Genomic DNA, 15070 nt, shown 5'->3' with positions numbered 1-15070 from the left:
AGAGTGAGAAGTTAAAATGCCTCACTAGTAAAAGTAATGGAGAAAATCTAGATGATTTCAAGATAGAGCTTGGCCAGATTATGAACAGGATTTACAATGTTTACTAATGGTGAAAGGTGTCTGGACTCAGTGACCCAGGGCAGAGTCAACCACACCTTTGTCCCTTATTCATATCCAAATCTACCCACTGCTTTGCTCACCCTTCAGGAATAAGTAGTCATCCAGATACCTTTGAAAACTATACGGTCCCTGGGAAGGTTCCCAGTCAACCCCTCCTTTAGCCCTAGGTTGCATTGCATCTGTGAGTTTAGAGACACAAGAAGCAATGATGGGAGCAGACTGGATGGATAGGATCAAGTCTATATTACAGATAGATGTCTGCACCCAGTTGTATTGTTGAGAGACAAGGGCAGACAGACTCCTGTATTGTCATACAATGAGGGTGGTGAGACACTGGAACAGGTTACCCAGAGAAGTTATAGAAGCCCTATGTTTTAAAGTGTTCAAAGTCAGGTTAGACAGGGTTTAAGCAACCTGATCTAATGAAAGATGTCCCTGCCTATGGCAGGAGGGTCGGACTGGGTGATCCTTAAAGGTCCCTTTCAACCCAAAAAACCCAGACCATTCTATGATTCTATGACTGTCATAGCTCTGATAACAAGTTCTGGTATACCATTATACTATCAAAACTACATGATTTTCTGGAGATAAGTAGAATAGAGTGGTTGATGGTTTTGTTATGCAAGTATTAGACATGGCTTTGCAGTGCAATAGAATCCAGAGCAGGATCCCTTAGGAAACACGAAAGTTTGATGCTGCTGCCTTGTTTATGCTCTTCTAGTATATACATGATGTAAGAAAATCTCTTTTTATATCGTGGCTTTTTAGGACAAATTGCCTCTTTCCCTCTGACTTCTTTATCTATGTCTCACCAACTGAAATTTTTTGATGCAGGGTAACTAGTTGTTTGAGAGCTCAGTGTGGAAATGAAACACAAAGTTGCACTGTTTTTCTTTGAATTAAGAGGTTTCTAGAAATCCTTTGTGTAATCCTTGTAAAATAATACTTCATACATACCAGACAGGAGCATGAGTTTCAAGGACATCATCCTTAAATGTTCCCAAAATGATGCCCACCAAGAGGCCCCACAAGCCCTTATTCACTGATAACCAAGATCGTACCAGAACTAGAAATGGCATAGATGTGTTAGCATCTGAGTTAATACATCCTGTAGAAATGCAAAATAAGTCAGTTGGACCATAGCCTGAGCAGCTTTATCGCTACCAGACCACACTGGGCATCTTCTCACAGTGCTGCACTCTCCTGTGTGTGGTGCTGGCATGGGTCACTTCTGGACCTTGTCTTCTCTGTACTCTATCCTACAGTTTGACATGCCATAATTTAGGATATTGAGGCACAAAACTGGCAGTGAAATCACTCTTCCAGCCTTGAAAATGTCCCTGGAATGAAGTACCTGTGTTTCAGGTCGCAAATTCTTGGGGACCAAGGCTGTCACTCAGTGCTTGCTTCTACTCAGTTTGTTCAGCACATGCCCGTGAGGCTCAGTCCCAGTGGTCCCCCAGTTATGGTCTATGGGACTCCTGAAGTCCTTGACACAGCTGGTCTCCACATTCTTGCTACCTTTGCAAATCTTTCACTAAGCGCATGAATGGGTGAAGTGCAGCTGGAGCTGTGAAACCTTTCTGTCGTCCAGAAAGTCTGAGAACCTTTTCTCCAAAATCAAATAAATGAGAAGAGATCTTATTTTGAGATACTCAAACTGGAGGATTTCATTCAGATTAATCTTACAATATTAGGTTCAGAAATAAGCCCCTTGTTTCCAAGATCAGGACCCAGAAACTGTGTTCATAGCTAGAGACAGTTAGAGAGAGTGCTTTGCAATATCTCTAACAGGTCAGGGGGTATCTGAGGTCCTACTTCTGTCAGTGTCCTTTGCATGATCATTTCAGTAGTGACTTAAAAAGTATTCACTGGTAATGCAAAAACAAACAAACAAAAAAAGGTATGTAAAGAGATCCCAACTACAGTGCAAAACCCCTGAAACCTCTTATTCCTGATGGAAGACCTTAAAAGACCCTGGCACTGAAAACTATAACCTTTAAAAGCTGAATGGAGGGATTACCTTACTGGAAAGGTAATTGCTATCACAGATGTTGCCCTGGGGCCCTCCAGTTAGTTTATTTTCAATATTAACTGTCTTTTCCAGGGGTTTAGAAAATGGTTGTAATTTAGGATTAAGAAGGACGTACATTTGATGAAGATGGATTAGAAATATCCATTCTAGCCAGCAGTCAATGCTTTTTCTATCAGTTCACTCCGTATTAAAGTTTTAAATACAAGTCTCAGGCAGCGAAGGAGATACGTAAAACCAAAATGGGGTTAACACATGGTACCCTTAAGTTTTATCCACAAATCAAGAACTGAGCCAGACCGCTAGGTCTGGAAAAAGAAGTAGAAAAAGAAGTTTGTTAGTATATGGCTTTTGCTTAAAAGCCTGTATTGGTAATAGACAAAAATACAGAGAAAACAATGGTCTTACATAAAGTTTATGATACTTCATATTCTGAAACAAGAATTGGCCCAGTGTATCAAGAAAACTAGATTGTATTTTTTTCTGGTGTAAGAAAACAATGGCCATTGGGGTATGATATCTGATGATTCATGGAGCTAAAAGTTACGTCAAATTTAAAAAAGAGTACCATAAAGTTGTAAGCTCTTTCCACGCAAGGACTGTCATTGACAGCTCTCAGTGCTTCAAATGAGAATATATGTAATCACTCACAGAAAGAGAACTGCTAAGTATTGACCATCTTCCAATCCCTACCTGCTTTTCATCACCCCTTCTACCTTCTACACCCCCTTCCTTGGGGAATTTCAAGGACCTCTCTCCATGAAGACAGTGCAAAACAAGACCATCAGTGGAGAATTCACAGCTTTCAAAGAGAACAAATATTCTACCTGACTCTAGAAGCACAAAACAGAGCAGATAAAAATAATGCTGACGTTAAATATGGAAATAGCAGGAGATTTTGCTGACTTAAAAGGGTTTGTTTAAAAATATTTTTGGCACAGTAAATGGATGTAGAATTTAAGAAAGTTGATTTGGGTGAAATTGGAAAGGATATGAATTTTGATGGTTACCCCACATTCTAGTAACCAATAAACTCTGCAAACATGAAATGACCTGTGCATGGGCATGGCTCCAGCAGAGCTGCTTGCCCCTAGCCTGCCTGTTTGGCTCAAACACTGCAAAGGGTACCCTGAACCCATCTCAGTCTTGGTTGTGGCTGGAACAGCAAGTGCCGTATGTGGCTTTACTAACAGTAAAATGTATTCTCATTGCCATTTGAAGGCTACTCTGTCTGCTTCTAGAGATAAGTCAGGTTTTGGCTGCTAACAGACCTCCAAGGCAACTTACTGTAGTCAGAGCATGCCTGGGCAACCCAGTTTCCAGCAGAGATATGGCTCTGCTTCATGTTTTTAATGGTCTAAGATATACAAGGAAGGCTCAGGGCAGACACTGCCCCAGGCACATTGCCAAGCAGCTCATATCTGCCCTGCTGGCACCCAGGTGATCAGTTTGAGCCTATACTCAGGAAAACTCTACAATGTCTTCCTACTGTCCTGAGAACCTCTTGTGTTTGTAAAACCTGAATGATCTCAAGCTCTTTGGCTCTTCAAATATGCCGCTGTACAGAAACACAACCTGAGAAATACTGCCCCCCTGCCCATTGAAAAACTGTGTGTTCCCAGTGCAAACCAGGTGTAATAATAAAACAAGTAACAACGCCAATCTTGCTGGCATTGGCCTCTCCTTTGACAATTGCCCCACATTCTGCACACATCTGTTAATTATACATAATGCTTTTAAGACTTAAAAAGCATTGGAGACTGCTTGCTGTTTTAGATGGATTAGCTGAGTCAAGAAAGAAAGTGTTCGATATGTTTCCTGTATCACACAGCAGCATGGGGATTGTTTCCTGAATAAAACTTGATAATCCCAACTCCCAGGCTTTTGCCATAGTCAATGGGTCATTTCTGTGGTTTACTAGAAGGTTGTATACAGGTCTGCAGAGTGGACAACAGAGTACACACATGGCCAGCACATACAATCAGAAGGAAAACAGCATCAGAACAAAGGAGTTTCAATATTTTGTAGTCATGCCATTGCTTTCTGCTCATTCACATTGTCCCACAGGGCTTTACTTCAGGAGCCCAGTGGAGATAGTATTGCCTTTGTCCCCTGATAACAAAATCACAGAGCAATGTTCAGCACAAGTCAGCTACAATTGTAAACTAGCATTTCTGTGTTAACTTGCTTCTTTGTTGAGCATTTATACCAAAACTAACTGTCAGTCTAGAGTTAATACTTCATGATCTGTCAGTAAGCAGTATGGTCACATCTCCAGTAGAGTATTTCCCTATTAAACCCAGAAGTAATAAGAAAAGATGAGAGTAGAGGGAGGGAAAGTGCTTTTCCTGTCTACGGGAAGACAAAGCATCATGTTCTGAAGAATTCAAAAAGCTGCAAAATCATCAGGAAAAACATGCCTATGTTCTTCAGATAAATACAAGCGTTAGAACATTTTAGAGGAGGAGTGGAATTGCCCAGTGCTCCATAGCTTTGCAATCTGTCAAGAAGAAGCTTTATCAATAATTTATTAAGAGAGGAATAGTTAACAAGACAGTACCTCACGCATGCACCGTACACTTAGTGATAATAAAGCACTGCAGGGAGAGGACCCAAGACTGTGTGCATGGCAGATCAAAGGAGGAATTTGATTAAAGGCCGTGGCATTGCCCTGGCTGAAGTGAAAGGGGAGCTTCAGAAGAGTGTGCTTTGGATTAGGTGGGAAGGGTTTCACACTGCTCTGCATGAGCCACTCTGAGCAGGAGAGACCCTTTCTCTGCTTTCCCTTATTGCTAGCTCACGGTTTGGACAAGAGGGTGCAGCCTTAGAGAAGGTTTCTGCACCACCAATTTTACTGAAAATGTGGAAAAACTGAAATCTGAATGGCCATATTTTGCTTCGTGTTTTGTAATCAGGGGCTGGGAAAGCTTCACTCCCTAATTTGGGGGCACATCATTGGTGTTAAGATTTTGACTGCTCCATACAGCAGCTCTATGAAGGGCAGCAGTGTCATGTCCATGTTAGAGAATGAAGGAACCCCAAGCCTTTACAGTTGCAGATTTGGAGGGTCACTTTTATACCTGTATGACAGCCCCAAGATTTATCTCTGATGTAAGGATATCAACACTTACATAAAGTCAGCAAAGACTCACTTCCATTCCCCTCAGCAATGATCATGGGGCCTGGCATTTTGCCTGTGCTCTGAGTTAAAAGAATGAGAAATATGTCATTGTTTTAGTCTCTGAAAATGATGATTTGGCATTTTGGTGGAGGGTTGTTTTCCTGCTCTACCACAGACTTCCAATGTGCCCTTGGGCAGCTGGCCTATGCCATGTGGGACCTGCTCCAGCCAACAGATACTGTATGTGAGTACCTGCTGGGGGAAAGGGAAAGGGAAAGGGAAAGGGAAAGGGAAAGGGAAAGGGAAAGGGAAAGGGAAAGGGAAAGGGAAGGCAAGACTTTATGGGGGCAAAAAAAGAAGAGTCGCCAAAACCAAAAAAGACAAAAACACTACCTCCCCCTACCCCTGCACAGATCAGCCTTGACAGGGCACATAACAGCTGCATCAGGGCAGGAAGCTGCCGGTGGCTCCCAAGTGAGGCTGCTTCTGCTTGGTGCTAGACAGGGCTTTGCGCTGAACATAATGAATTGGTACCACAATAAAAATGTATTAATCAGCTTAAACGGCTGTTATCTTTCCCACAACCTGCTATCCAAGTAATGACTACCAGTCAGCAGGACCATCCCCTATGAGAAGTGATTTCAACACTTTGACATGAGATGGGCAATGGAGTTGTTAATGCTGTAGATAGGGAGACATGAGAATTTGGAGAGGTTGGAGTGGGCTGGCACAGCCAAAGATAGGAGTTTAGATTAGTAATGTGGGCTCATAAATGAACCCCCATGGGAGAGAAGGAGGACATTCAGAAAGCACTGAAATGGAGTCAGTGCTGGGGTACAGGGAAGGGCAGAGGATCAGATTCCAGGAAAGAAATACAGAAACAGCAAGACGACAGCAAGGACTGCAGGCACTCAAGGGCAGCAGCAGCTAGTTTGGATCAGATCAGATCTATTAGTTCAGGAAGACTCTGAAATTGGATCAGGTCATACAAAGCCACCCCCTTCTTCCAAGCATGAAATGGAAATTCTGCATTTGCATTGCCATGAAATCTGCATTTGGCTTTGTCTGCTTAGGAGGATAGGTGCTCATTACTAAGCTTCAAATGTCATACCCCTTTGGAGATAAACCTTGAATAACTCTGTGGGAACTGCAGCTCACAGCTTCCCTCTTTTGTAGCAGAATCAAAGTACCTGACCTGAGTAGGTGTTAAGACTCTCACTGTACGTGTCCTTTTCAACAGGAATTTAAAATGTTCGGTGTTTCCTGGCATCTGGTCTGAAACCCAGCTTTGAGCAGAGAACCAAAAGACTGCAGAAATGTTTGATAGTGACCCAGAGGAGTTTACATCCCAGGGAGGAAAAGAAATGCCATAGGCAGGAAGCAGCACTATGTTTCCACCCTCGTTTTCCTGAATACAGAGACCTGTGTCACAATCATTTAACTCTGACAAATGGTAAAAAATTAGCATGTTATTAATTTAGGAATTTATTATTTAAACACGTTGGTTATCTGATGAGAGGAACAAGCATCTGCTAGTTGAGATGTAGAACTCTGTGAACTTCTATTCAGACCCTAGCAGGGAGCTGGGTTGTTTTAAAGATGCTCTAAGCTCAAGATAGAAGATAATTCTTTGTTGTCTTTGCTTTGCTTGCCGTCCCCTGCAGCTGGGCCAGAAATGATCCAAAAGACGAGCACAAATCAAATACCTCCACTCAGCACACTAAAGAAGGCCACTGAAGCAAGTAATTTTCAGAGATATGGGAAGACACAGGTATGATGAGAAGAGCCACAAAGTTAAGCCCTGATAACTGGTCAGGAGATGCATGTTGTCTGAGCTCTCTATGCTGCTACTGCAAAATGTTTTTGCTTGAGCATAGAAAGTGGACAAACAGATATTGTCAGCAGTAAGATGGTGAGAAGTTGAGTTGCATCCTTTAAGAATGTGGGTCACAGTTTCTATCCTCCAATAGTTCAGTCATCTTGAAATAAACTATATCACCAGAATGAATATTTAACTGCAGGTGAATTAGTGCCTGGACACCAAGTTCGAGATGAAATCAGCCTCATAACATTGACCAGCAAGTAACTATGCTGGCAAAAATTTATTGTGTAGAAGTCTAGATGTCAATGAACAGAGCTCTTTATTTCAGAAGTTATCTTAGCTTTCTTGGGTACTGACTACCCAAAGAGTGGCAAAGGAACTCTGCCTTTTTTCTTTTGACTTTACATATTCACATTTTAATTGAAATAAATTCAGATACATTTTTCAAAAGGCCTCTCTAAGTCTTACAATACTTTCATAAAAATGACCTTGGTTTGTACAAACTTCTCAGGTAAGCAGGTCAAAACAAGGAGTTTCACAAGTGTTCAATGCCATGATAAGAAATGATTGTTCATTTCCAGCAACTGTCTTCTGTTTCTCAAGTGATACTCCTGTCTGTCTGAGTGCTGTCTCCAGATAAGCACCAAGACACATTCACATCCTTCCAAATGAAGGTTGTGCCACTATTGGCACACTATTTAAGAGAATCACTGGAAATGAGGCTTGCTCTATTCAGTCTCTGTATCCTTAATGTCATAGCCTTACAAAATAAAAGCTTCCTGATCGTTTTTCCAACCATGGCACCACCCAAAGATCCCAATCTTATAAGGACCAAGATAGCATTAGAGTCTTTACACAGTGCTTGTCAGGAGTCTGGATTTCACCCAGCTGGTCTGAGCTTCAGGGTGTTTTTGCCCAGCTGAGCATGCAACACAGGCCATTAAAAGTTCAGATATGGTGGTGGCCTTGAAAGTGTTTGGATCCATTGCCAAGTTCAGGAGGTCATGTTGTCTCGCCAGATACTTGTGGAGCAAATGGAGAGGGAGAGCTCTGGGGAACATGTCTTTGCCATAGTCTGGCTGAGAACTGGGCACTAAATAATGAAATTGGCTGGGCTAGCAAGAGCAAAGCTCCGGCTCCTGGAATAGGGTTCAGACAGGTCTGGCAGCTCTTCTACCTGTCACAGAAGAGACAGTCCTATTTCCACAAGATGATAATCTTTTTAACTAGGGAAATCTTGAGATACGTCTGTAAATATGCTCTGAGACAGTGTATAAAACTAATATAAATCAAAATCACAAACCAGGCTTTGGCCATCTTTAATAGCTCCTTGTGGAGCAAGAAATCTGAAGCACAGCTTCTGGGGGATGTTTTGGAAGGGTTTGAATTGTAGCCCACTGATTCCAGCTTACAGAAGGAGAAGTCTCAGTGTCTATAATCTGTAAGTGATATTTGTACATTTACTAAAGGCTGAAATAATTCAGATATTACTTGCTTATAAATATCCCAGTACTATGTGGGGAGTTGCTAAATTAGATTTTGAATTTTTTTAAGGGTTGGGGTTTTTTTTTTTACTAAGATGGATGCATCTAGGAGAGCTCTGTTAATACACTGAGGAAGAAAATAACCTTTAATTTGCAGGTATCTGTCAAGAGGCTATTTAAAACACTAAATTAGTCCTGCAGGTCTCTAAATGGAATTGTATTTCTCTTTCATATTGCATTATTCAGATAACAGATAACTTTACTCTGTTGAACTGCAGAGATAAATGTTGTATCTAAATTAATACATAGATAAGCCAAAGACCACCAGGATGACTGTATGGCCAGACCTAATCATGCTGTTAAAGAGGTGGATAACTATTGAATTCTAATCACCAGGGTTTAATTTCTGTCCCACAGTCATGAAGATTTAGTGAGTTATGGTAGCAAGTTGTTTGTAAACCTCAGCTGTTGTATTAAAGACCAGAGGTTTTCTTAGAATTGATGGAGTGTGAAGTCTCTTCGTAATTGTAAAAGCAGTGCTCGACCCACAGTTTATTTTCTGTACTTTGCACACTACCTCTTCCCCACAGCAGACGCATAAAAGAGAGCATCTCTTCCAACTGCATATCTGCCTTTATGCCTCAATGATTCATTGCCTTCTCCCAGTGATACCCAGATCTTTTGGACATATCCTTGGAGGGTAGGATGCTCAAGGATGTACTCCCTGCTGGATGACATGCTTTCAGGGCTGGCGAGAAAGACGTGCAGATTATTCCGAAAGGTATTGCATCCAAGACTCAGTCAGCCACTGTTCAAACACTGCCAACAGAGCCAAAAAAGAACCCTCATCAGAAGGCAGTGAATAACAATTCATGTGGAGATTGTGCACTCACGACATTGCCCATTCCTCCTTAGCTTAGAGGAGCTCAGGGAAAGAAAGTATTCCCCAGACCATTGCATCTAGACCCTGCTGTTGCAGGCAGCCAAATTATGTGCCATCTTGAAAATAGTTTAGTCTTGTATCCTGACCTTATCCAGAAACTGTTCCACTCTAATGGTTAGAAATTTCTAACTGAAGATAATCAGCAGCTAGACTGTGTGTGTCTGTTCTTTCACTTGCATTAATCTTCTCTTTGGTGCTGTGTACCCATCCTGTGCATTTGCTTATCCTCACATATTTGCTGACAGTGGTCATACACTTTCTCATCCTTCTTTTGCTAGGCTGTAAGAGTTGAGTTCCTCTACTCTCTTTTTGTAAAAAGACATTCTTGTTCCCATCCACTCCACCTTCATGCTCCTGTCAGCTTGTGGTTAAGCTCACTTGACTGTAGATGGCCAGAATTTTATGTTTATATTTTATAAAGAAAAATGTTACGATATCTGTTGCCTGACCAGTGCCTTACACAGCGGTGCCACTACTTATCTACCTTTACTGGATGTGCTTCTCCCGGTGCAGCCTACAATGGTATTTGCCTTTTCATAGCCATGCCACATCTGTGGCTCATAGCCATCTTGTATAGGAAGGTATTTATCTTTCTTTAGCATTTCTTCTTTATTGTCTATTGCATGATCTTGCAAGGATTCTTGAGAAAGATTGTCAGTTACTTCCCTGAGACTGATAAAGCTCCTTTCTGTGCAACTACAAAAGCCTCCTTTTCAGTCATTTTCTTATTCACCGTACAGTTCTTGCAGTGGTCCTCATGTTTTCTGATTTTACTGATAGTTTCCCATGTGGCACTGTCTCAAATGTTTTTTGATTTTTTAATACAAGGAAAATCCCATGGATATAATCTGTTTATCAAAGGAAGGTATCAGGCAGCACGACATACTCTCCCTTTGATAAATCTGTGTTGTTTTTGAGTCTACTTTCTGCCTAACTCCATGTCTTTTATTGTTCCTTGCTTTCACATTGATTCAAAAACATTTGGTACAATTGCAATCAAATTATTACTGTTTAGTTGTCTCTACCACCTTCCCTGCTTTTTTTCTCAGTGACAACACTATTCTCCAACAGTTGTAGCATACATTCATACTGTGAATGCAAATTCACCCTTCTGGCTTTTGGTATTGCAAGACAATGATTCTCCCCAGGAGGAGCACATTAATCTCCTTCTGTTTGCTCTTCCCTCACATTTAGCAATGTTATTTTTCATCCATTCATTCTCACTGGCCAGCATGCCTTTACTTCCAGGTCCAGTCTCATCCACTTTTTTAAAAATTAAAGCTAGGTAAGTAGTTAGGCTTTGACCTATATTCTGTTTATCTTTAAAGGTTATAAAAATCTCCTTCTTTCTTTGTTCACCCACTAAGCTTGAGATCAAAAGGGAAGTTTAGTGGTCATCACAGCACAGGCAAGAGAGAAGGGAAGATGGCCAAAAAAGTGTTAGCAAGGCAGAGCTGCATTTAAATGTAATCCTCCCTTCCCGTGAACTGTCCTGTTTTACAGATGAAGAATGATCTGGCCATGCAGGATTTCATTACTTTTTCTTTGATATATCAGCACATTCAATGTTACAGCCCTCCCATCTGTCTTCTTTAGTTTATTGTCTGCCATTATTTTACAGTGCTAAGCGCAGTCTAAACTGAGATCCTCACAGCAGATACCTGCCATTTTAGAGGTCCATAAAGTGCTGTGCCTAAGAGGCTGTCTGAGTAAACTATAAGAATTCAATAAAGATGACTGTAGTGCAATTATAGTTGCTAACTCAGCTTTGAAAATGGCATCTTAAGTCAAGATGGTCCAACAAATAGACAAAGAATAGGCTGTAACTGGGAAAGCTTCGGCTCCTCTGCTAACCCTGCCCTGGCTCTGTGACCTTGAGCCACTGTTTCATTTCTCTAGTCATCCCTTTCCTCTCCTATCTTTCATTCACTTGTCTGTTTAGACTGCTGAATCTCTAAGGACAGAAGTGGATTTTTCTTTAATTTCTTTTTGGTGCCTGATGCTTCTCACAACACAAAAAATACACCAACCTCCTCAGGTCATGTTTCTGTTTTAACCCTCCGCCCCCAGTTGAAAGCTGAGCTATTCTCTTCCTGCCCTGACTTCCTGCTCTTCCTGTCACTGGCAGATGCACCACTTGGGAGTGTGAGCTTTCCTTTCAGCACACAGTACATTTACACACATGGGAGCAGGGCTGAAAATGAGCAAGGTGGCTGGCTTCTTCACAAGCCAAAACTGAAACTTTATTTGAAGTAAACCTCAGGGGAGAAAGAGCATCTTTTTCACTCTTTAAAGGGCTGTGCCACAAGGTACAGCACTCATTTCTTTCTACATCATGCCAGAGGATTTACAGTAGTTTTTCTCACTTTAACAAGGAATATGTATTCATATATTCTTTCTAAATTACTTAAGACTCTTCTGCCTACTATAAAATTTCTTTGGCTGCTGCTGATTACTCCCATACTGTCCATCTTTGCCAATGAACATCACAATGTGCTGCACATGCTGAGAAGGTACATCTATGCTGCTATTTCTTACCCCACCCTCTAGCCTTCATTGGGGCCCTGAAAGATATTAGAAAGTCCTTCGCAAAACTATTATTAGAAATAAAGTTCAAATGCACTTTTTTTTCCCATATATGGAAGTGAGCAAAAACTCAGCATGAGAGAAATGAGATAAATAAGTAATCACTGTACACTGACCTTATTTTTATTTAGTTATGTATAAAAATCATTGTAGCATCAGCTCAGGCGACACTTGAGGAATTTTTTCTTTTCCAGAAGCTTTCATGGTTCTTTGAAAGGGTATCATGGTTTGAGCCCAGAGGACAACGGAGCACCACACAGCCACTCACTCAGCCCTTGCCCCTCAGGAGTGCGAAGGAGAAAATGCAACACAAGTCTTGGGAATCAAAATAATGATAGGAAGGGATGAGTCACCTATTATGGTCATGGGCAAAATACGTACTTATTAGGGGAAGAAAAAGAACATAAATTTAATTCAGACACTAACAAAAACAACAAAAACACTTAATAGTGTAGGACAGTGAGATTTACCACATCTTAAAAACATCTCCTCCCACCTCTCCCTTCTTCCTGACATCACTTTTGCTCCTGATTTCTCTACCTCTTCCCCGCAGTGGCACAGGGGGAAGGGAATGGAGGGTTGAAGTCAGACCTGCCACTCCTTCATCCTCAGGGGGAAGACTCCTTGCATGCTCCCCTGCTCCAGCATGGGGTCCCTCTCATGGGAGACAATCCTCCACAAACTTTCTCCAACATGAGTCCTTCCCATGGAATGCAATTTTTCCCAAGTTGTTCCAGCATGGGTCCCTTCCATGTGTTGCACGCCTCCTAGCCCTGAACTACAACAACGCAGGCCTCCCATAGAGTCCCAGCATTCTCTGGGCATAGTCACTTGCTCCAGCATGGGGTCCTCTACAGGCTCTAGGTGAGAATCTGCTCCATTGGTGACCTCCATGGACTACAGTGGGACAGCCTGCTCTCTAACCATAGGCTGCAGGGCAGTCTCTGCTTTGGCGCACCTCCGCCCCCCTTCCTCCTCTGTTCTTCCACTGACCTCAGTGTTCACACAGAAGTTCTTGCAACTCCTCCTCACAACTGCAACTCCTCCTTCCAGATTCCCCTTCTTAAATATGTTATCACAGAGGCTGGGCCACCACCACTAATTGGCTCAGCCTTGGCCAGAGGCAGGTACAACTTGGAGACAGGGAAGATTCAAGAAGCTTCTCACAGGTGGCCACCACTGTAAGCCCTTTCCCCACCACCAGAAACTCCTGCCACACACAAACCCAACACAAAGGGAAGACAAGATGAATTGACCTGTGCCATCCTGCCCATGCATGTGCCCTTAGATCCCTAACAGCACATCTTCATATGAGACATGCATTAACTGTCCTGCCTTCTCCCTGCAGAGTAAACTACCTCACCACACTCTCTATTTTCCTTAGGAGAGACTCATGAACAAGTGCGAACAGACAGATGACTAAGGAAAATAGGAGCAGCCCTCCTTGAGGGTTTGGCTCAAGTCTAGATCAGTCAAAGTCTACATGTGCACAGAATGCTGAGAATCTCTACCCATTGCTGAATTATGTCAGATGGTCCCTATCTGCTTTCAACAGGTCTGTCCAATGTAGTTCAGCACTGATGACAATGTGACATTTTCATCCCCGCTAAAACACATTTTCAGATACAGCAGGGTGTAGAGATTGCATTTGCAAAGTCAGAAAGCTTCCCTTCTTCATAGTATTGCTTTTCAATAGATTACTGAGAACTCACTGGTGTTAAACTTCTGGGGTTGATTTCTGCCATAGATGTGTGAGATTTGCTTCTTCAAGAGTCATTAGCAAGGTTTGAACCCCTGACCTGTGAAGCTGAACACAGATCTACACCTCTCAAACTCAAAGCTGAACTTCACCAGCTGCATGACTCTTATCTTCTTAGACAACAGGGACGCATGACGTACACTTTGAAGGTACCTGTAAGTTCTCTTGAATCCAACTATCTGAGGGCAAGTATTTGGCCTCTCAGTATTTTGTGGATCGCCTTGCTCAGACCGGTCAATTAAAACACACTGACATTTGCTACAGTGTTTCCTTTCCAGCTGTCTTTTAGGGTTTTTCAACAGTCTTTGGTGCCCAGCAGGAGCTATAACTGGAGCAAGTCTCTGACATTTTAAATTCAAGCAGCCGTGACACTTGCCAGAGCAACCCTTCTGAAGTCAGTCACGTAACGTTCCCCTCATCCATCTGTCCAAGCGGGTCTTACATGAGTGAATGCTTGTGCTGACAGAATAAGTTTTATCTGGTAAATTTTTGACTTGTATAGCATTTATTGATGAACGTTGAACTGAAGATGAAACCAACATAAAAACTTTTCCATATTCATAGGCCCAAAGAGAGGCGTAAAATAATTAGAGAACACCATGAGCTTTGTGACTTAGACCAAGTCCAGTAGTAATATGACAGAGGACAAGGATGTTTTGAGCTCTGAATATATCAGGGTGGGCTGTAGAGGGCCACCAGACACCTGATGGTTTCTACTAGGTCAGCAGCACCCACTGGTGACTTCTCCAGTTCAGGTTTCCAGAAGCTTTAAAACACTAAACTTGGAGGGTGGGATGGAAGGAGAAAGAGAGGTGGAAATAGAAAAACACCACTATGTTTCTGCGCCTGCCTGGCTGGGGTGATGGTCCCGAACCAGGTGGACCCCCACTGAATGGTCTCACAACAGTACAAATTTTCCCATTTAATTGTACACTTCCTGAATGGTCACTGTGGTCCTCTTCAGTGCATTTCAGTACTCAGTCACATCTCAACTTGCTTTTACCTTCTGTCACAGCTGATCTGACTCAAAAGGATGCTTTGCTGTCAGGAGGGTTTGCCCTCTGGATGGAGACTGACACCTACAAACTGTGGAGCCAAGGGATTGAGCGGGGAGCATAGAGGGGACTCCACCTTATCTCCCTTTCCTCCTGATACTGACTGGATGGTTGTCCTTTTGCATTGTTTCTCTTGTTTGTATAGTTA

The sequence above is a fragment of the Athene noctua genome, chromosome 2 (assembly GCF_965140245.1).
Source record: "Athene noctua chromosome 2, bAthNoc1.hap1.1, whole genome shotgun sequence".
In the NCBI taxonomy this organism is placed as follows: Eukaryota; Metazoa; Chordata; class Aves; order Strigiformes; family Strigidae; genus Athene; species Athene noctua.
Note: the sequence above shows the minus strand (reverse complement) of the source record.